Raw genomic sequence first — 22433 nt, forward strand, 5'->3', positions numbered from 1 at the left:
TGTAAATGGACGTGTAGATTATTCCCTCCGAAAATTATGGTTTGGAAAGATTGATAATACTATTTACTGCTGAACGTCTACACATTCACGTACACATGTGCACATTTTATTTTTTAAATATAGAACACCACTTTATGTCTGATGAGACTTCAAGGGAGTGGGTAAACATAGGAAAACAATTAAATATAAAGTATTTGGAAACTTGAAAAAGGAAATGCGAAATATGCCTGTGTCAGATAACACTGTCTAAAAAATCATAATATATTTCCTGTGCTTCTTTGACAATGAAAGGTGATGATTAACTTGTTGAGTGACTCATATTTCCTGCATTCAGCTCTAAATCTGCCCTCCTCTAGTGCTGTGACCCAACTCAATTACTCTGAGCCTTAGTTTCTTTATCCATAAGTTGGATGAATTATTCAAAAACAATCATTGAATTGTTCAATAATAATCTCTAACTTGTAGGATTAAATTTCTAGGAATGTCTGGAATGAATATAAAACATAAAATCTACTTTTTCCGTTCACTGATAGGTTCACACGGTTGAGAGCAAAAAGTGGGGGCCAGCCTGGTGGCATAGTAGTTAAGTTCGCAGGCTCCGGTAGCCCAAGGTTCGCAGGTTTGGATCCTGGGCACAGACCCATGCACCGCTTATCAAGCCATGCTGTGGTGGCGTCCCATATAAAGTAGAGGAAGATAGGCACAGATGTTAGCCCAGGGCCAGTCTTCCTTGGCAAAAAGAGGAGGATTGGCAACAGATGTCAGCTGAGGGCTAATCTTCCTCACCAAAAAAAAAAAAAAAAAAACAAAACTGAAAATGGGGCCAGCCCTGGTTGCCTAGTGGTTAAGTTCAATGTGCTCCACTTCAGCAGCCCAAGTCTGGTTCCTGGGCACAGATCTACACCACTCGTCTGTCAGTGGCCATGCCCTGGTGGCGGCTCACATGCAAAAAGAGGAAGATTAGCAGCGGATGTTATCTCAGGGCAAATCTTCCTCAGCGAAAAGAGGAAGATTGGCTGTGGATGTTAGCTCAGGGTGAATCTTCCTCAGCAAAAAAAAAATAAAATAAAAGTGAAAATGTTTTGAGATCATCCATGTCTAATCATGGTCAGGAAAAAGGAAGTTATAAATTCACATATCTTCAAAAATTTTTAAAAATAATAAGTGAAAATAACTACTGCATAAAATTTCAGAACAAAACCTCAAGATGGGTCTTTGAAAAATATTACTTGAAATGGATAAACTGATAAAATGAATTGTCTAGAATAGTCAAGAATAGCAAATCTTGTTAGGAGTTAGCAGAGGTAAAAATAAATCTATAAAATGGAACAAATTTTCCAACTTAAAATTAGAAACGTGGCCTATGTCCATTCTTTAGCAAACTGATCGCTGTTTTTATTTAAAAGCAGACATCTGTAGCCACTCCACAGATCATGAGAATTGTGATCAGAAACACAGCATATGGTACCAAGTGATGAATCTGAGGAGACACAGCTAAGTTTAGATCTAACTAAAATTTCTAGATTTCACTTTTTTAAAACTAAATGTAAGAAACATTCTGGCATCATTTATTGTTACATGGATTTAATATATGATGTTCTCATTCTTAACTGGTCTCTTAAAACAGAAGTATTAATGTAATGCACATTTTCTATTTGGTCTTTCCAAAAACCACTATATTTACTTATAACTAATTTGTGGGTTTTTTTGCCAACTGATATACCAAAATGAGATTGACAATAAGTGAAAAATAAATATAAATATGTGTGCATGTTATGTAAAATTTCAAATGATTATATGGATATAAAACTCATGAATAAAGCACGAGTAGATTAAAATTTTACTTGGGTACCAAAGCAACCCTGATAAAATTTGGATAGTTAATTATTCAGCTTCTTCAGATTATTTCTCATATTCTAGACTATCTGATGATATTCATCCATCCATTCATAGCTGTATAATTGAAATATATAGATAATGTAACATTTATCATCTTTTTAATCCTAAAAACTTTTTTTCAGAAAGTTAACCTATAATAGATATATGCAAAGTAAGTAATAAAATCTCTAACTTTGTGCAAAATGCCTAATGAATATAATGGATGAAATCCTATTATTTGTAAAATATCCATTGTATCTCAAAATCAAAGTAAGATGTAAGACTTTTATTCAAGAATACTTTTTATATTGGTGGATTAGGAAGAGGGCAGAGTTAGTTTCCAGGGTTGACAAAGCTTCTGGGGCCTCTTTTGTCTTTTCTCCTGATTTTAAAATACCTTTAGGTCCAGTTGTTTACTAATGCTTGGCCCCTTTCAGGTGCAAAGAATGATGTTACCATTCTGCGGAACCCATTATATATTGGAAAAATAGTGGAATGGTGAGGTCATCCATCTATGATCCTTTCCTACTTGCCTGTTTGGACTCAGAAGAATTATTGTATGGCCCTCATGCCTTTTAGAGACGTGTGTATTGGGATGGGGCAACAGGTGTATGAGAGGCTCTCTCTAGACCATTTGCCTAAAAACTTCGTGAAAACACTTTTCTCTGTATATTTGTTTTTTCCTACTTTCTTAAAGCCTTAGGTTAGGTGTTAAGAGCACCAACCAAGGAGCCAGACGACTAGGATTCAAATCCCAGCTCACGTACTTATTTGCTGTGGGGATTTGGGAGAGGTATTGAACTTCGTGGTACCTCAGTTTTCCATTTGCAAAATAAGGAAAATAGGTTTATCTTATCGTGTTTTTATGAGGTTTAGGTGGAATAATTGATGAAAGCAATTTACATCAGTGTCTGACATAATAAACACTCAATGAATGTTAATAGTTATAGTTTATTCACCATGATTTGCCATTTATTTACCATTATTATCACCAGCTACCTCCAAGTCTTGGAGAAGGGAAAAGTGACAGGTCTCCTTCTCAGAAATCCAATATCATTTAAGGTCTTGGATATGGGATTGATTATTATCATTGTCCTTTACAAACCTCCTTTCCAAGTGCATAAGAAGCTTTATCTGGCCTCCTTATGCTGGCAGGATTGGGAGCTTGGAAGCCTACACTTGACTCATCGTGTGTTCACCTTGGCCTATGTCTCCTCAGGGTCTAAGGTTTCCAAATTCAAAATTATCTTCTTGCCTGCTACTATAACAATTTTATCCCAGTATATTAGTTTTTTTTTTTAATTGGAGTCTAAGAAATTACCACAAATATAGCAGCTTAAAACAATACTCATTTATTTGCGCATAGCTCTGTAGGTTAAAAGTTCAGGTAAGCTCTACTGTGTTCTCTGCTAAAAATCCAACAAAGTCAAAATCAAGGCGTCAGCCAGTCTGGGCTTTTATTGGGAGACTCTGGGGAAGAATCTGCTTCCAAGATCCTTCTTATTATTGCAGAATCCAGTTTCACACAGCTATAGGACTAAGGTCTTGTTTCCTTGCTGGCTGGTGGCTCAGGGTTGCTCTGAGTTTCTGAAGACCTCTCTCAAGTTCTTTCACATGACCGTTTCATTTCCCAGCCAGCCAACAGTGCATCAAATTCCCCTCATACTTCCAATCTCTGATTTCCCCTTCTGCTACCAGCTGGAGAAAACTCTACTTCTAAGCAGCTCCTGTGTTTAGATTAGGCCCACTCCAGTGTCTTAAGGGCAACTAACTAGTAATCTTAATGACATTTGCAAAATTCCTTTTGCCATATAACAGAACCTAATCACAAGAGTAATACAAGGATAAAGGTTATGGGGACCATTTTAGAATTTTGCAAATCACACTCAGACAATGGATATGTGAAAATCTATCTGTCTACTCCTACAGACAAGAATTAGGGTAGTAGAAAATCACAGGAAGAAATATAGTCAAATAATATTAAAAAATATTTTACCAACTATGCAATGTGCGTTATTTTTCATATATGGTTGCTTGCCCAAACAATTGCTTCATAAATTACTGTTAAATGAGTGAGTGAATAAAAGTGAGATCAGAGACAAGGGCCTCGCCATATCTATCTGCTTTCCATATCATTGGGATGATTGCTAAATATGAATTCAGTCATTTTTTTCCTCAAGCAGACCATTCCTTACCACATTATTTTTAAAAACTTAAATATCTATTTTTCAAATATGACTTAATTCATGTTATTTTGTTAAAAACAGTGTTTTGTTTATTATAGAATGTTTTCCTTCTTTCAATTAATTTTTTTGTTTTTAAAATTTTGTTATTTTGGACTGTTTTCATTTTTGTATCAGTTATCATCTGGATGTTTAAAAAATTTAATTTATTAGGGAATTTTTGGTTTATAATTTGCTTTTGCTATTAGGTATTAAAATATCCTTTGAATATCATTAAGAATTATGATTTCATTCAAAAAGAGTTTTGTTTTTTTTTAAATCCAGTCTTTTGAGGATGAACTTAACATAGATGTCTTATTCTCTGCCCCTCTTCTGAGAAGGAAATAGCCATTTTGTTGTAAATTCCTTGGTACATTTTCATGGTTTTTTTTTGTGTGTGTGAGATCAGCCCTGTGCTAACATCTACCAATCTTTCTCTCTCTTTTTTTTTTTTTTCGCTGAGGAAGACTGGCCCTGGGCTAACATCCGTGCCCATCTTCCTCCACTTTATATGGGAGGCCACCACAGCATGGCTTGCCAAGCAGTGCATCTGTGCACACCCGGGATCTGAACCGGAGAACCCCGGGCCGCAGCAGCGGAGCGCATGCACTTAACCGCTTGCGCCACCGGGCCGGCCCAGTTTTCATTTTTTAAGTGTAGGAAATCTGGAATAGAAATGTACAAGAATTTTATAAAAATGCTTCACATGATCCTCTGGCCTGAGACTATGTGCTGAGGAACCAATTGCTCTCAGGCTGAGCAGAGAGCCCAACCAGACAACTAGCTTCAGATTTGAGGATTAAAAAGCTGCCTTTATGTTGCTATTTTTCAAACATGCACAGACTTCTACGCATTATTGGCTACAGAGCAACACCAATTTTCTCATTTAGCTCTTCTGTTAAATAAAGTATAATCCAAATGGTAAGAATTTATTCTGTCCAATGAAAAGAGAATTTAGCATTTTAGCACTTTTATTTGTCTTGATTTTACTTATGCAAAAAGTTTCTATATTTGTTTGGAGGAAAGCACTTCAGTAATTTGGTGCTAATGGGCTAAGCTTTTCACGAAACCACAGAAAGTTCTGTCCTCTAGTTTTTTGGGTTGTGCTTTTTTGGGGGCGAAATGTATATTTTAGACTTCAGAATGAGAGCTTTCTCTCACCACAGTCGTCTACATTATTTATCTGCAGTCCATCATTGAAAGGCATTTCTTTTTAAATGTCTGCCTCAGAAGCCAAAATTTCCATTTGAATCCTTTAGAATCATACTCACAAGCTTCTGAGATATAATCTGCCCGCTCACTCTACGTGTTGCCTTGACAAACTAAGTATGACTAAATATTAAGGTATTTTACGTACCTGACACTTACTGAAAATTTCTGAATTCTGGAAGCATCTGTTTTCTCTCGCTGCTGTAGAGTAAGAAATCTAATTAAAAATGGCGATAGTCTTCTTCATTTTAAAGGCAGTTACCAATAGAATTTAATGTGGAATTTCCATTCGTCTGGAATTTCAATTATATGATAGACAAGATTTTTCTCTTGTAAGGAAGAAGCTAAATTGAAGAACTTTTTGAAACTTCTTATGTCTTTTATTAAAAAAAATATTTCACCAATACTCATTGATTTCTTTTGTTGACTATTATTTGACATGTAAACACGGAAAGGAGAAGATAAGTGTTACTTAATGTAGGTGTCAAAGGACCTATGCATATTTTACGAAGCTGCAATAATTGATAAATATAGCAGAGACCAAATCAACCAAAAACAGATATCTAGGGATAATTCTGTGATCAGCTAGAGAAATTTCCTCCTAGTCTACTCAAATAACACGCTTATATAAAGAAGAATGGCCAAATAAGTATAAATTTTATATAAGATTTTATGATTTTCTCTACTTAGTTGAACTCCACTAGAGTCTTTTTTTATGTCAGAGAAAGGAAAATGTGACCATTACTGTAATTCCTTTTTTTCTGTTAGTGAAAATTGCAATACAAAATAGGTAATGCGACTCTACTGCTGCCCATGAACAGTAGCACCTCAGCATATCTCTACATGGAAGCTTATTTTACTATCACTTAAGGAACTCATTACCCTTTTATGAGGCTTACATGCTGCTTTACAAATATAGCACTCTAGTAACATTATGGAAGCATCATTATTCTTGCCAGTGGCATTTTTTAAAGCAAGGAAAAACTAGTTTGAAAATAACTTCCTTAGTGTTCTTAGTCTTTTGTACTATGCTAATATTTTCCCAAACTTTTGTTGAAGTCTTAGTTTTATTTTAGTTCATCCACCATCTGGCGGTTATTAAAATGTGAGAAAGCCTGGATGATTCTGATTTAATTGTTGAGATAAGAAATTCCTTTGGATCATCTTTAATAGCACAGGCTTCAGGCCCATTTCTACGCAGAAGCCAATGGAACTTCAACATTAACATTAGTTTACCACTGACACCATTATGATTCAGATATCAGAAAAGGTTATTTTTTGTCCAAAAAAGTCCAGTTAACTTAGAACACAGCTACATCGCATTCACAGTGACAGAGTCGTGTGGCAAAATCTCACTTGAGGGCTGCCCTAAGTAGTTTGCTCTTAATAAAAACTAAAATATGTAATTTTGTGAGTGATTTACTTTACATAGAGAGAGAAAAGATTCAAGGTTACTTTTATCATCACTCTCCCTTTGTTTATGATTTTTTTCTTGAATAAGAAAGTAGATGATTGAATTACAGTAAATCTTTGGGAATTACACAGACCATTGAATGAGTGTGTCTTGCAAGTGTACATTATTTCTCTTGGTGTCATGGTGAAAATAAGAATGCAAACAGAACCAACTGATTACACAGTATACTTCATTCACTAATTTAGGGCATCCCAGTTTAAGGAACACCTCTAAATCTACCTTTTATCTTTTATAAAAGGATAAAATTTATCTTTTATAAAAGGATATTTGAAATATCATTAATGAGATATTGTGGTAGGAGGACTATTTTGCCAAGTGCATATCAAGACAGACTTGTGTGAAATGTCTGTCTTAATATATTTCTTAAGGCAATAAAAGCATGACTTCTAGAATTCGGGAGGTAACGTCCCATGTTCAGCAGAATGAACAGCTAAGGACTTGTTAACTTCTATTGTTAAATGAAAATGATATAGTTCTATGGGCATTCTGAGCTTTCTAGAGTTACTATCCAACAACTGTTTCACAATATGAGTAAACTTGAATTATTTATTGATATTATCCAATCATCCCTTTTACCTGACTACAATCTTTCTAAAAATAAAACATAGATTTTTCTCGATATCATGGAAAAGAACCTCCAGGAGCTACCTGTTCAACTTCATTTGTTTATTTATGTTTGGCTGGCCCTGATTTGAACCAAGATGTATGCCAGGGCAGCTGGGGTAAGATGACACTACAGGGATATGAAAAATTCATAACTATAAAGCATCAGGTAATGAATAACAAATGTATTCACTATTTTGTACAGTACATGACAGCTAGCTTTAAAATGCTACTTGTTTTTTCTTACAGTGACAGCTCATTATAAAAGTATTAATAGAGATTTTATTACCCATCCAGGAACTTTTAGAAGGCTAGAAAAGACACTAGAAAGGGGGCTTTTCTATCTTATTATACAATTATTGATGTAACATTCTAAAGACAATTTGTAGTTTTATAACTAAACATAAAAATGTGTCAAGTAAATTTGTTTCAAATTTCAAATTTCCAGATGGACATACAAGATACCCGTATATTTGGTTCAATTATTTCAACATTATAATATGCTAATCCAATTTTATTTAATTGGATTTGAGGTCATTTATTTTTTTTAAAGATTTTATTTATTTATTTTTTTCCCCCCAAAGCCCCAGAAGATAGTTGTATGTCATAGCTGCACATCCTTCTAGTTGCTGTACGTGGGACATGGCCTCAGCATGGCGGGAGAAGCAGTGCGTCGGTGCATGCCCGGGATCCGAACCCGGGCCACCAGCAGCGGAGCGCGCACACTTAACCGCTAAGCCGCGGGGCCAGCCCTGAGGTCATTTTTTAAAGCTTTAGACAGTTGACATTGTAATCTTCGTGAATGGACCTTTGATTCTTTCTTAACTAAGTCGTTATTGGCAAAAATCAATGTTCACTTTTGACAAAAGTCCTAATATGCAACTCACATAATGTGAACTTACCACTTCTCTTGCACTAACTCTTTCTGTCCATTCCAGTTCACCCCTCCATGTCTTAATCTCACGTCATGGGAGGAATAATTTATCACGTACAATTATGAAAAAAATTCTGAAGAGGAGAAAACTGTTCAAACCTTTCAAGTATCCAGTAGAATTGTATAACGAACGTATGTATTTGCTCATTTCTTAGTTTTGTTTTAGCCTAGTCAAGTATTTTTTATACATGATAAAAATATCAATGCACAATATCTTGGTGGCATCTGGGGACTGATATAGACAGAAAACCACTCAGGAAATGTGCTTAAGAGACTTTTTAAGAGAAGTGAGGAAGAAAAATGTAAGTTTTTCAAGTGAGTGGCATATTTAGAGTTGGAATCCTAGTTAATAAAGAGTTAGGGGAAAGAATGAGGAGTCCACTATTGCAGGGGGTGCCAAGAGGTGCTGAACACGGGCTTTGCCATCTTTTAGAGTTGATTCAAGCTGGAAAAGAATTCAAACCTTAAGGAGATGTTGAGAAGCATATGACTTTCAAGGTCTCAGTAAACCCTGATAATCCATCATTCATTAGATTATTAAATATTAATTAAGCATCAAATATGTGAATAGCAAAAAGCTAGATACTATATATGGTAAGGTGTGACACTGTTACTGTTGTTAAAGAATGTTAAAAATATAACCTCTAGTGCAATTAAATTAAATTTAGAATATCATATTATACACAGGGAATGACTGAACAAAATATGCTGTTGTCTCATGTGTGCATCTGGAAATTTGAACCTCAAAATAAATATATTTAATCTATTCTTATGTTTGGTTCTGGAACTGTATATTGTGATTAGAATGTTAATATAAACAATTGTGTATAAGAATGAGAAATATGGACATGGAAAAGCTAAAATTCAAGAAATTTCCTGAACAGTCATTATGATTTGCTAAAATGATTGTTAACAGATATTTCTTCACATCATTCTGGTGGTAAATTCTTGGGGTAAGATATTGATAATATTTTTACTCATAAATCAGTCCAAATGATTGGCTTCATTTGTTAATTTAGCAAATATTAATTGAGTGTGTACTGTGTCTCTAGGCAGTCTTCAAGGCTCTGGGAATAAAGGGGTAAATAAAATAGACCTGGTCCCTCTTGCTAACGTGTATATTTTGGAGATACATTCCGACAATGCTAGAGGTTCGTTTAGTATTGGTAGAGCCATGATTTATCTCATAAATATCTGTGATGTCAATATACTATGTGGTAAAAAGAGTGAGGCATGGAACACCTTAACTGAGCGTTTATCCCTCCTGCTGTTCCCTTTTCTTCTGCTTTATGCCATCTACATCTGCCACGATTTACTCAGCTTTATCTCATGCATGCATTTACCAAATATTTCTGAGCATCTGGGATGTGTGAGGCGTTGATTTACTCCCTGGTGATGTAGAGGTAAATATAGACAGAAGACTATACAGAAAAAATCTCCTAATTAAACCTTGGGTAATGCCCACAGTGAGAAGATGAAAATAGCAGGTGTTACTATTGCGGGAGATATAGAATAAATACTCACAGAAGTAGATGGAGACAACACGTGAAAAACCACTAATACCAAAGTAAGAGAAAGTTTCAATATGAAACAGGTGTTTAAAAGCTATGAGGTGTTAAGATACGTTGTCTTATACAATAATTTTTTTTTGGCTAGTAACTCATGAAAGTAACATGAAAATTTAAAAAAAACAAAATCAAGTCGAATGACGAGATAACTTAGGGCAGCTTTTTTTCCCCCTCCAAGAAATCACTATATAAGACAGAAAAGTGGTGCCTGATTTTTTTCTTCTAATTTTTCATTTCAGTATGGTAGAGATACTCTAGACTAAGTTATGGAAACAAAGCTACAGCATCATAGTGAAGGCTGGAGTATGGATTCAACAAAATACTATGTCAATCCATCAGGCATTAATTTAGCGACTGTAAATCAGTAAATTAGTGTTTTACAAATATTTGCTTATTTCTACCCCAATAGGAATTTTCAATGAAATTTTACTTTTGCCTCAATTTATTGTCAGTTCTTTAATACCAATTATATAGTATTTTAACAATATAAAGTATCTATCAAATAGAACTGCAATTTAAACATTTCTAATGATTTGTTTTAATATTTAAGTAATAACATACTCTTAACTATGGAATTATCATTTTCTCTTATTTATCGTGAAAATCAGAAGCATTACAGAAAATAAACTTAGGATAGGAGAGGAAAAAAACATCATGTGATCTGGGTAACATTAATGGGCAGTATTTTCCATAATATATGTCTGGAATCCTAATATGTGTTAGGTAATTCTGATCAAATATATTGAAATATATGGGTTTGGACAAAGTAAAAGGTTTTTTTATTTCAGGACTTCTCAGAGATATGATAGATCATAAAATCCATGAGGGCAGAGATTGTTTCCATCTTATTGATACCTATATTAAGTGTGTGATTCTCAATAAACATTTACTGTATTAATAAATATCCTATGGGGCCGGCCCAGTGGTGCATCAGTTAAGTGTGCACACTCCACTTCCGCGGCCCAGGGTCCACAGGTTCGGATCCCAGGCGCAGACCAACCAACACACATCTTATCAAGCCATGCTGTGGTAGCGTCCCATATAAAGTAGAGGAAGATGGGCACGCATGTTAGCCCAGGGCCAATCTTCTTCAGCAAAAAGAGGAGGTCTGGCTTGGGATGTTAGCTCAGGTCTAGTCTTCCTCACAAATAAATAAATAAATAAATATCCTAATGCAGGCTGTGATTCTCCAGGATGAGATTGAAAATATGGAATAGTTCCCAAATATATTTGGACCAGGACCATTTTTTCTCCACAGAGCATCTTGCTGTACAAACACAATTTGGGAAATGCTTATGTTTAGGTAATTCATAGAAGAAGTGACTCTTTTATTAGGAATACTTTTCACCAAAACTTTCCGTGTATTAAATAAAATTTTTTTATAAAGTATATAAGGAAAATTCAATAAGCACCCATTGAATGCCTACAGTTCTAGTTATTTTGCAAAGTACCGGGAATACTAAAATGATGTGAATCAAGTCCCTGCCTTCCAGATATTGCCGCAGTGTATTGAAATAATTTGTGCTTACCTAGCTTACTCTACGGTAAAAACTGCCATGCAGAGGATGCATTAGGAGCATAGATAGGAGGCTCTTTTCCCCCCTGGGGTGTTTAGGAATAGCTTTGAGAAGGAGACAGGGAGCTGAGTCTGTAGGAGCAGGCATTAGCCACGGAGTGGCTAGGGCATTGTAGGTAGAGGGAGTTGCAAAGGTTGAAGTGGGTGAAACAGCAGAAAGTTTGCAGGAAGCTACTGGTGATGGAAGTCAGGGAGTGGGGAAAGGGGAGCTGAAGGCACACAAATCCACGCCTCAAAAGTGTTTGAATACCTTGCTTAGGAGGGTGTTCAACAGAAGGCCAGATATTATGGGAGCCTCATTTGTACAGGCAGGATATAAAAGTTAAGAACAGATATAAGTGACGGTTAGAGGCAGCAATAAATGCAGAATAAAGCAAGGGAGATGCCAAGTAACATCTATTATATACCTACTATGTGCCAAGCACTTTGTATTTGTTATTTAATTTCACCCACTTAATAAGCCTATGAGTTAAGTAACTATCATGATCTGCTGGCACAGGAGGTGAGAGGCAATATAGTGCACTGCATAAGAATATGGACTCTGCAGCCAGGCTGCTGGGGTTTCAATCCTGTTTGTGCAACTTACAATGTGGCCTTGGACACTTTACTATAGAGATATGGATAGAGACGTATAGATATAAATACATATAGATAGAGACATACATTTTGTGACAATGCCTTTATTTATACAAAAGGACTCATAATACCACCTATTTTATGAGACCATTGAGTGGATTAAATAAGTTAATACATGTAAAGCATTATAAACAGTGGCACATGGTAAGGACCAGATAGCTATCTTTATTACAGAAGAAGCAATTGCCCAAGGTCATGCAGCCGTTTTGTAGTAGAGTCAGGATTCATCTCAGGTCTGTCTGACACCAAAGCCCGGGCTCTCTTTTCACTGTCTCAAGACAACGCGTGATTAACTTCTAAATACATTGTGCAGACAAGAATTTCCAGGGGAGCACAGGGCTAGGAGAAATCATTTCAGGTTGAGGTAGTCAGAGAGACATTTATTAAAGAAGTGGGATTTGAGGCAGGCCCTGAGAGATGAATGGAATTTTCAGAAATGAGGAGGAAAGGAGTGGGCATATAAGTGAACATATTGGCATGAGTAGAAGTATAGTATTAAAAAAGTGCAAATATCCATAAATGGATATCTTTTCTTCTGACTTTTGGTAATTCTAACAGAGGTATAGTCAGCTAAAATTAATCTGAAAGAAAAATATTAACTTGAAATCTCACCACTCTAGTCATGAAATGTTTATTTTTTCATTTTTTGATGTTATCTTCAAGTATTTGTTCACAGATAAATAAATATATTAATTTATTTTATAGTTGTGATCATGTGAAACATCACAATTAAATGACTGGTTAGTCTAGCACTACATGGCATGTCTCTCTTACTATATTATGCAACAATTGAAAAATCTCTGCAGTGGTATATGCTAAATCTTATATATACATATATATGTGTTCATCTGTGTGTATATACATATACAGTCAGGCATTGCTTAACCATGGGGATGGTTCTGAGAAATATGTCATTGTGTGAACATCACAGAGTGTGCTTACACAAACCTAGATGGTATAGCCTACTACACACCTAGGCTACACGGTACTAATCTTATGGAACCACTGTTGTAAATGCAATCTGTCGTTGACTCAAATGTTATTACGTGGCAAATTATTGTGTACTTATATACGCACATACACATATATAATACTTTAATACATGTTCTAATATTTAAATAAACTCCATCATGTGCAGAAGCAAAAGTCTAAGCAGTATTGTTGGATCATGGTACAAAACGAAAAATTTTATTAAGCATTTGTGTCAGTTAAGACTTTTTTAGTTTCAAGAGTAGAAAACTGTATCTGTATTACTTTTAAATTAATGTATAAGGAGAAATTAATTGGCTTTCATAATTGTGAATCCAGGATTCCAAAAAGTCTTTCTCTATGTTGTGCTCAAAGGAATGCTAGTAGCCGAGACTCAAATCTTGGCTATTCAGAATTAATATCATAATAATAATAACAATAGTTAACATGGTGCTTATGGAGTGTTCCAGGCACTGTTCTGAGCATTTTTGAATACTTAATTTCTAAGGTCATTTAAATTTCACAAACTTGATGACATAGATAGATAGGAAATTGAAACAAGAGAAGTTAACTTCCTCAGATAAATCCCTGAAATACTCTCAATGGTGAGGGAATAGAATACTTGATTGTCCAGACATGGATCACCTACCCACCGCCGTGGTGTTCCTAATGGGGGAAGAGCTCAGCCTCACCAAAAACACAAGACAGAGGTGGGGAAAGGATTTCAGAGCAGGCAAAATGATAGGTGTTTGCTGCTGGAATCCACTTAAGAAATATAAAGACATTTCATGCTTCCCAGGATCTTCCTGCTTTCTTCCAAATGAAAACATAAAAGTTTTGTGTGAGTAAAATCAAGACAAATAAAAGTACTAAAATGCTAAATTTTGTTTTCATTATATAGGGTAAATATATATTCCTGCCACTTAGGTTGCTTGCTTTATTTAATAGAAGAGTTAAATGAGAAAATTAGCATTGTTCTGTAGCCATTAAAATGTAAAAGCCTGTGCATGTTTGAAAAATAGCAATATAAAGGTGGCTTTTGAATCTCTGAATCTGAAACTGGGTTGGTCTAGCAACTTGCAGGCTGAGAGCATCTATTTCTGAAGCACAAGGTTTAAATTCTCCAATCCAACCCTGGATACAGTGTTTGTCTAGCCCATCATTTCCCAAATTTTACTCATTCACATACCAAATTTATGAACTTTGCCCTCTCTAAACACTACCTTTATTGAGTTTAAATCAACTAATAATTTTTGCTTCAAATGGATTATTTTAAAATAATATCATATTATAAATGAAAGTGCATATTTTCCAATATATATATAAATGAATTAAAATTATTCTAATTTAAAAAATGTATCTATATACTACCAAAATCCAACCTTTATGCTATCAGTAATAGTCATGTTATTTTTAGGAAATACTAGTTTTGGATCTTTTTTAAGGACCTTATGAAGAAAGATGACACAACTTCCTTGATGTTGGCATTCCCTAAATGTCCTTCATTGACACCAGGCTGGTATTACACTGGGGCTTTGCTTTTTGAGTAATACCTGACTTTATCTATAAATGGTATCAGCAAACATAGCACAACACACATTCTGTGAAAAAGCAGTGGTCATCTATTCTTCAGTCTATGCTATATTTGAAGACTCTTACATTTTATCAATTAGAATAGAGTTGAAGGAAGCATAAAAACAGTATTTCAAGGAAGATGTAGAAAAATAAACTTATTCGCTACTTTTATGATATCGAAGAGAAAGTTCCACTGAGTTGAATAACAAATTTTTTTTTTTGAGGAAGATTGGTCCTGAGCTAACCTCTGTTGCCAATCTTCCTCTTTTTTTTTTTCTTTTTTATCCCCAAAGCCCCCAGTACATAGCTGTATATCCTAGTTGTAGGTCCATCTAGTTCTTCTATGTGAGACACCACCTCAGCATGGCTTGATGAGCAGTGAGTACGTCCCCGCCCAGGATCCAAACCAGCAACCCCCGGGGCTGCCGCAGTGGAATGCACGAACTTAACCGCTATGCCACTGGGCCAGCCCCTGAATAACAAAATTTTTTAAAGTTTGGAGGAAAAGGAGTTTGTCTTAATTTCTTCTCATCATCAGCCCCAAAATTCAGACATGTCCCAACATGCAACATCCCCAAGATTGGGAAAAGCGTAGCTTGGTTGTCTCAGCCAATATTTTTGATTAGCAAGTACTAGGAAAGAAAAGAGATGCATGTGTATAAGTTGGGATGGGAGGGTGGAAAGATAATTTAGAGTTGTAGTCGATTGTTTAGAAGTGATGAATTGAAATTAAAGTCATCCAAAGCAAAACAGAGATGCCCATTTTCCTCATTTAGCCATAGCTGGTTCCTTCTAATAAAGAGGAGATAGCTTGTGACTGCCTCATCCCGAGTTCCTTTCTGTCTTGGAGTTCCAAAAGACATTCTTGGTGGATGTCTATAAATACGTCTTGGACCCAGAATGGAAATTTGGGTAAAAAGCTTCAAAGATAAGAGGAAAACACTAGCAGCCTCCAGGTGGACTTGATTAATCCATAGTTTTGCCCCTTGCTGAAATTTATGCAAGTAATTATTTTATTTTAAGTATTGTTGTATTTATTTACTTGTTTGCTTGTGTTTTAAACACATCTGCTTCTACCTCTGGCACAACGTGAAGCCAGGAGCCATATAACATTTATCTCTACCACCACAAATGAGAATAATAATACTTTCATAAGATTGTTTCAAGGATTAAATAAATCAATTCATTTAACATGTTTTGAATAGTGTGAGGCACACATACCTTAATAAATATTAGCCATTGTTTTTGACTAGACCAGAGGGAACTGACGAATTGTCTAAAATCAGCCTCTTCCTAGATTTCTTGACCGTGTTGAGGCTTTTGTCTTTATGAAATAGTTTCTTGTATAAAGAGTTGTTTGAAGGTTTTTCTTACCTTAATCCCACCCACTATGTCTTAAGCAAGTCTAGTGCAAACAGAAGAGGGCATTGAACAGGATATCAGTTCTGCAGACCAATATCTAGTTTCATGAACTGATAGTCAAACACCTCATTTAGACAACCCAAACACTTACATTCTTACCTCCACGTATTCTTTTAAACAGAAGTTGTGGTAAAATTGAAGCCATTTCAATAGGAAAACAAAATTTGCAACCTTGATTTACTGTTTCCTAATAACAGTAATGGGAGCTACCAACTTAAAACCGGGTGGCTCTGTATGCCAAGCATGCTTCTAGGTGGTTTTATGTTTGATAACTTGTTTAATTTTCGGAACATCCTTATGAAAAAGGCATTTTAATCTTAATTTTATAAATGCATAAATTGAGGCACAGAGAAGTTAAAAATAATAATGCACAGATTAAAAAATTAATAAATTATGAAGCTTGAATTTAAACTTGGACTACAAGCCCATGTTTTATCTATTAAAATATCCTGGGTCTTTTTCTGTTGGATCATATTTTTTTTATTTCTTGAGAGAAAAAGTGTTTATACCCTGTCTTTATACTGCAAGCATTTTTATTCTTGTTTATCATCTGGATAGAATCATTCTAATTTTTTATCTTTTATATCTAACTCCATAAAACTGTGCTTAAATTACCCACTAGATTTCTTTCCCCCTCATGTAAATCTGAATTGATATTAAGAAAAGTAAAACACTCCTTCCATGTTCAAATATTTTGGTTTCTCTAAATATTCCCCTTGAGGGGTTCTCTTCCTCCATCCCTCGTAAATCATGTAATCACTATCCGATTTTGTCATGCCAACTAAGTAGTTATAGATACATCACTAAATGGCATGAGATTTATGGTTCTGGTAGGTAATCTCTGATGGCAAATATCCTTTAATGTCTTCTTCAATAGGACTAAGTGCCCTTTATTAGTGATTTCTGGGAGGTTTTTAAAAATTGAATAATAAATTTAAATATATATATAAAATGTAATCAGAACTGCTTCAATGTATTCAGACAGTATGTGTGTGTGTGTTGTAACTGACCTCTCACTAACATCTGATTAAGTTTTTATTCCTTGAGCTTAGAAGAAAAGTACAACAATTCCTATGTACAACCAGACGAACATAGTATTACTATACTGTTTTTCCAACTCTGAGCTTTGTAAAGTTCTCTATAACGTGCTTTTAGTGAGGTATTCTTTTAATTTAAGAAAAAATACCCAGTAATTAACCCAGTAATTAAAGAACATAAATGTATATATAAATATTTTTAAAAATTACAAGAAATGCACCATCTCTTATCATACTAATTATTATAATGAGCTATTTAAAGGTATTTTAACAAGATTAATTCTATATAAAAGGTAGTTCTCACAATAATGTGCACTGCTGGAATCAATGCCTGAGAACAAACATTTGACTTTGCAGTATAAAGAGTAGGACCAGTGCATTGTCGAAAAGACCCTGGAAATAAAAATCTTTAAAACAACTCACAGTCAGTGTGAAATTATAGCTACTATGTATCAACTTTTCTCCAATCTTTACCTTTTTATTTGAGGGATACTGTGCCCCTCGTGTTTGAGGAAGTGCCCACTGATTTTATGCAAAAAAACTTCTACAAACCACATTCCATCTCTCCCCTATGCTTGATTCTTGAATGTGCTTTTGCTGTATTCCTTTACACTCATATCTGTCAATCGGTGTAAGGTTCCCTAGAACAGCACCGAGACAAGGATTCCGGGGCCCATGGCTTACGGAGGGTGTACTCTTCACAAAAATCTGTAAAGAAGGAATAAAGCAAGATAGGCAACGAGCCCTGAGCAAGGATGAGGTTTCCGATAAAGTCTAGCCTTGGGCTGGTCTACAAGGGGAGAGTTCTAGACTATAAACCACAGTTCTCCCCTTTACTCTACCCACCTACCCATCCATCCCATTCCTACCAAGTATAGTATGCAAAATCCCAGCCTCCATTCCATGCACTTACATGCATATTTATAAGTATACTATTTAAATTTAATGAAATTTACTATACATGTTTTCTTGAGATTTTGGTTTTATTTTTTTCTCAATGTGGCTTGGGGACTTTTTTTGTCAGTATATGTAGGTTTATGTCACCCTTCTTAATGGTTGCATAATATTCCAAGGCATAGTTGCATCATTTTACGGTTATAACTTCTCCATCGATGAACACAAATCACTTCCAAATATTTAAGTACAAAAACTAAAGCAATGAACTATATTCTAGCTTTACTTTTCTGTATCTTTCTATGGAGGGTTACTGGAGTACTAAAACAATGATTAGGATAGGATGGATGAAAGGTAAGCATTTTTTTTGTTTTATTTTTATTATTGTTTATTTCTCCAAATTACTAAAAGTGTTAGCTAATCAAGTGGCAATAAGACTAGAAATTAATAATAAAATCAGAAAAAAAAAAAACCCTCCCTAGAAAACTTTTGAAAGTATTTGTTAAACAAGCCTTGCGTCAAAGGAGAATACAAGTTGAAATTGAGGAAGTTCTAAAAACAATAACTTTGAAAAGCTACATATCAGAATCTAGGGAGTGCAATTAAACAGAGTGCAATAGAAAACTAATAGCATTAAATATTTATAAGAAAAATAAAGAATAAAAGAACTAATGCATAAGTCAAAAAAGTTATAAAAGAAACAAAAAGTAAACAAAAGAAAGCTGAAGCTAGAAAATAATAAAAACACAGCCCTAAATTACTTAGAAAAAAGAAAAACAGCAGAACCAATAATTGAATAGAAATAATTTAAAATCATTAAAATAGACGAACCCTAGAGAAACAAATCAAGGAAAAGGGAAAAGAATCACAAATATATAAGATATTAAATAAGGAGGAAAAAACCATTAAATCTCAGAAAATTTTTTAAAATTCAAGAAACTATTTTGCACAATTCATGCAAATAAATTTGAAAATATGATATAATGATGATTTTATAAGAAAAATATAATTCTCCAAAATCAACCTCTAAAAGAAAGCAAGTTTAGGTAGAATAATTCCCATATGAAAAATACACAGTTTTTCATTTAAGTTTAAATTTCATTTAAAAAAATAGAATTTTAAATTTACCGAAAAGCACCAGGCATAAGAGAGTACATGGGGAGGGGCGTAGCGGTTAAGTGGGCGTGTTCCCCTTCGCAGCCCCGGGGTCACAGTTTCCAATCCTCGGTGCGGACCGATGCACCACTTGTCAAGCCACAATGTGGCATCGTCCCATATAAAGTAGAGGAAGACGGGTGTGGATGTTAGCCCAGGGCCAGTCTTCCTCAGCAAAAAGAGGAGGACTGGCAATAGATGTTAACTCAGGGCTAATCTTCCTCACACAAAAAAAGAGTACACGGGGGAATTTTACCTTAACTTCATTTTTGTGAAAATTATCAGTGAAATGATAACTTATTGTTTTAACTTACACTCCCTTGAATATTAATTTTGTGGATAATCTCTTCATATATTTATGGCCCATGTCATCTGACAATTTTATTTTTACAGATATTAATTGTCAGCTAGGTTGTTGCAGGTATTTTACTATAGTCTGTTATATGCTTTTAACGTTGCGTGTGGCTATTTTTAAGCAGAAGTGCACAATATTAACGTAGTCAACCCTGCAGTCTTTCTTTGTGATTTCAGGTTATTAGTCTTGCTCAAGAAGGCCTTCTTCACCTCAAATTGTAAAAAAGCATTCCCCTAGATTTTCTTTCATTACTTTAAGAGTATTTTAAAAAACTGTTTCTGAAATCCATCTGGAATATATTAATGTACATTGTGTGATATAAGGATCTAAACTTAGGCTTTTCTTCATATATAACTGAAATATATAACTAAAAAGTCATCACCATACCCAAGGTCATCTAGGTTTTCTCCTTTGTTACCTTCTTGGATATTTATAGTTTTATGTTTTACATTTATGTCTGTGATCCATTTTGAGTTAATTTTTGTGAAGGGTGTAAATCTATGTCTAGATTCATTTTTTTGCACGTGGACATACAATTATTCCAGAACTATTTGTTGAAGAGATGATCTTTGCTCCATTGTATTTTCTTGGCTCTTTGTCAAAGATCAATTGACTATATTTATGGAGTCTTTTTCTGGGATCTCTATTCTGTTCTATTTTTCCATTTATCTATTCTTTCATGAATACCACACTCTCCTGATTACTGTAGCTTTATAGTAAATCTTGAAGTCAGGTAGCATCATCCTCAAACTTTCTTCTTCTTCAATATTGTGTTGGCTTTTCTGGTTCTTTTGCCTCTCCATATAAACTTTAGAATCAGTTGTTGATATTGACAAAATAACTTACTTGGATTTTAATTGTGACTGCATTGAATATAGATCAATTTGAGAAGAACTGACATCTTGACAATATTGAGTCTTCCTATCCATGAACATGAAATAACTCTCCATTTATTTAATTCTTTTTTGATTTTATTCATCAAAATTGTTTAGTTTTCTTCATATAGATCTTATACATATTTTATTAGATTTATACCTAAGTATTTTATTCTTTGGGTGCTAATGTAAATGATGTGTTTTTAATTTCAAATTGCACTTCTTCATTGCTGATATATAGAGAAGCAATTGATTTTTGTATATTGACCTTGTATCCTGCAACCTTGCTATAATTGCTTATTAGTCCTGGACATTCTTTTGTCAATTCTTTTGGATTTTCTACATAAATGATCATGTCATCTGTTAACAAAGACAGTTGTGTTTTTTCCTTCCCAGTCTCTATACTTTTCATTTCATCTACTTGTTTTATTGCATTGGCTGGAACTTCCAGTACAATATTCTAAAGGAGTGGTGAGAGGTTGTCTTGTTCCTGATCTTAGTGGGAAATCTTGAATTTCTCACCATTAGGTTTGATAATAGCTGTAAAATTTTTGTGGTACTTTTTATCCATTTGAGGAAGTTCCCTTCTAATCCTCAGTTCACTGAATTTTTGAACAGGTGTGGTATTTAGTCAAATACTTTTTCTGTATTGATATGATCATGTGATTTTTTTTTTTTTTGGCCTACTGATGTGATGAACTACATTCATTGATTTTTGAATGTTGAGACAGCCTTGCATACCTGGGATGATCCCACTTGGTTATAGTGTATAATTATTATTTTTTTTTTTTGCAGGGAAAAATTCACCCTGAGCTAACATCTGCTGCCAATCTTCCTTTTTTCTTCTTCTTCTTTTCCCCAAAGCCCCAGTGCATGCTTGTATATCCTAGTTGTAAGTCGTTCTAGTTCTTCTATGTGAGCTGCCACCACAGCATGGCAACTGACAGATGGGTGGTGAGGTTCTGTGACTGGGAAATGAACCTGGGCTCCGAAGGCAGAGAGCATGGAACTTTAACAGCTAGACCATCAGGGATGGCTCTATAATTCTTTTTATACATTGTTGGATTAGATTTGCTAATATTTTTTGAGAATGTTTGTATCTATGTTCATAAGATATGTTTGTCTGTAGTTTTCTTTTCTTATAGTGTCTTTGTTTGGTTTTGGTATTAAGATAACGCTGGACCCATAAAATGAATTAGGAAGTATTCTCTCTGTTTCTATCTTTTGAAAGAGATTGCGGAGAATAGGTATAATTTCTTCCTTAAATGTTTCATAGAATTCACCGGTGAAACCAGCTGGGACTGGTGCTTTTTGTTTTGAAAAGTTATTAATTATTGATTCAATTTCTTTAATAGATATAGGCCTATTTAGATTGTCTATTTCTTGTGTGAGTTTTGGCTGCTTATGTCTTTCAAAGAATTAGTCCATTTCATCTACATTATCAAATTTGAGTTTTTCAGAGTATTCTTTTATTATCCTTTCAAGATCCATAGGCTCTTTAGTGATGTCCCCTCTTTCATTTCTGATAATAGTAATTTGTGTCCTCTATTTTATTTTTCTATATTTAACTTGGCTACTGGATTATCTATTTTATCTATATTTTCAAAAAGCCAGCTTTCGGTTTCATTCATTTCTTGATTGATTACCTGTTTTCAATTTCATTGATTTCTGTTCTAGTTGTTATTTATTTCATTCTGCTTACTTTGGATTCAATTTGATTTTCTAGTTTCCTAAAGTGGACACAGATTAGTGCTTCTAGATCTTTCTTTTTTTCCAATAGATGCATTCTATGCTATAGCTTCCTCTAGGCAGTGCTTTTGCTGTATCCTACATATTTTGATAAATTGTGTTTTTATTTTCATATAGTCTCCAAATTTTTAAATTTCTCTTGATTTCTTCTTTGACCCATGTGTTATTTAGAAGTGTGTTTAGTCTCACATATTTTGGCATATTCCAGTTATATTTCTGCTATTAATTTCTAGTTTAATTCCATCGTAGTCTGACAGCAGACATTGTGTGATTTCTATTCTTATAAATTTGTTAAGGTGTGT

General features: G+C 34.5%; 2 long non-coding RNA genes across 3 annotated transcripts in view; both read left to right on the top strand.

Moving 5' to 3' along the window:
• LOC131397066 (uncharacterized) overlaps nt 1–22433 on the top strand; it is a 190726-nt gene that overhangs the window by 96524 nt on the left and 71769 nt on the right. The gene's annotated exons all lie outside the window — the stretch shown is intronic.
• Nucleotides 7866–8509, top strand: LOC131397134 (uncharacterized). Its single transcript, XR_009216727.1, has 2 exons — nt 7866–7919; nt 8144–8509. It is a non-coding gene; the product is annotated as an uncharacterized LOC131397134 (long non-coding RNA).

This window comes from Diceros bicornis, chromosome 1 (assembly GCF_020826845.1).
Source record: "Diceros bicornis minor isolate mBicDic1 chromosome 1, mDicBic1.mat.cur, whole genome shotgun sequence".
In the NCBI taxonomy this organism is placed as follows: Eukaryota; Metazoa; Chordata; class Mammalia; order Perissodactyla; family Rhinocerotidae; genus Diceros; species Diceros bicornis.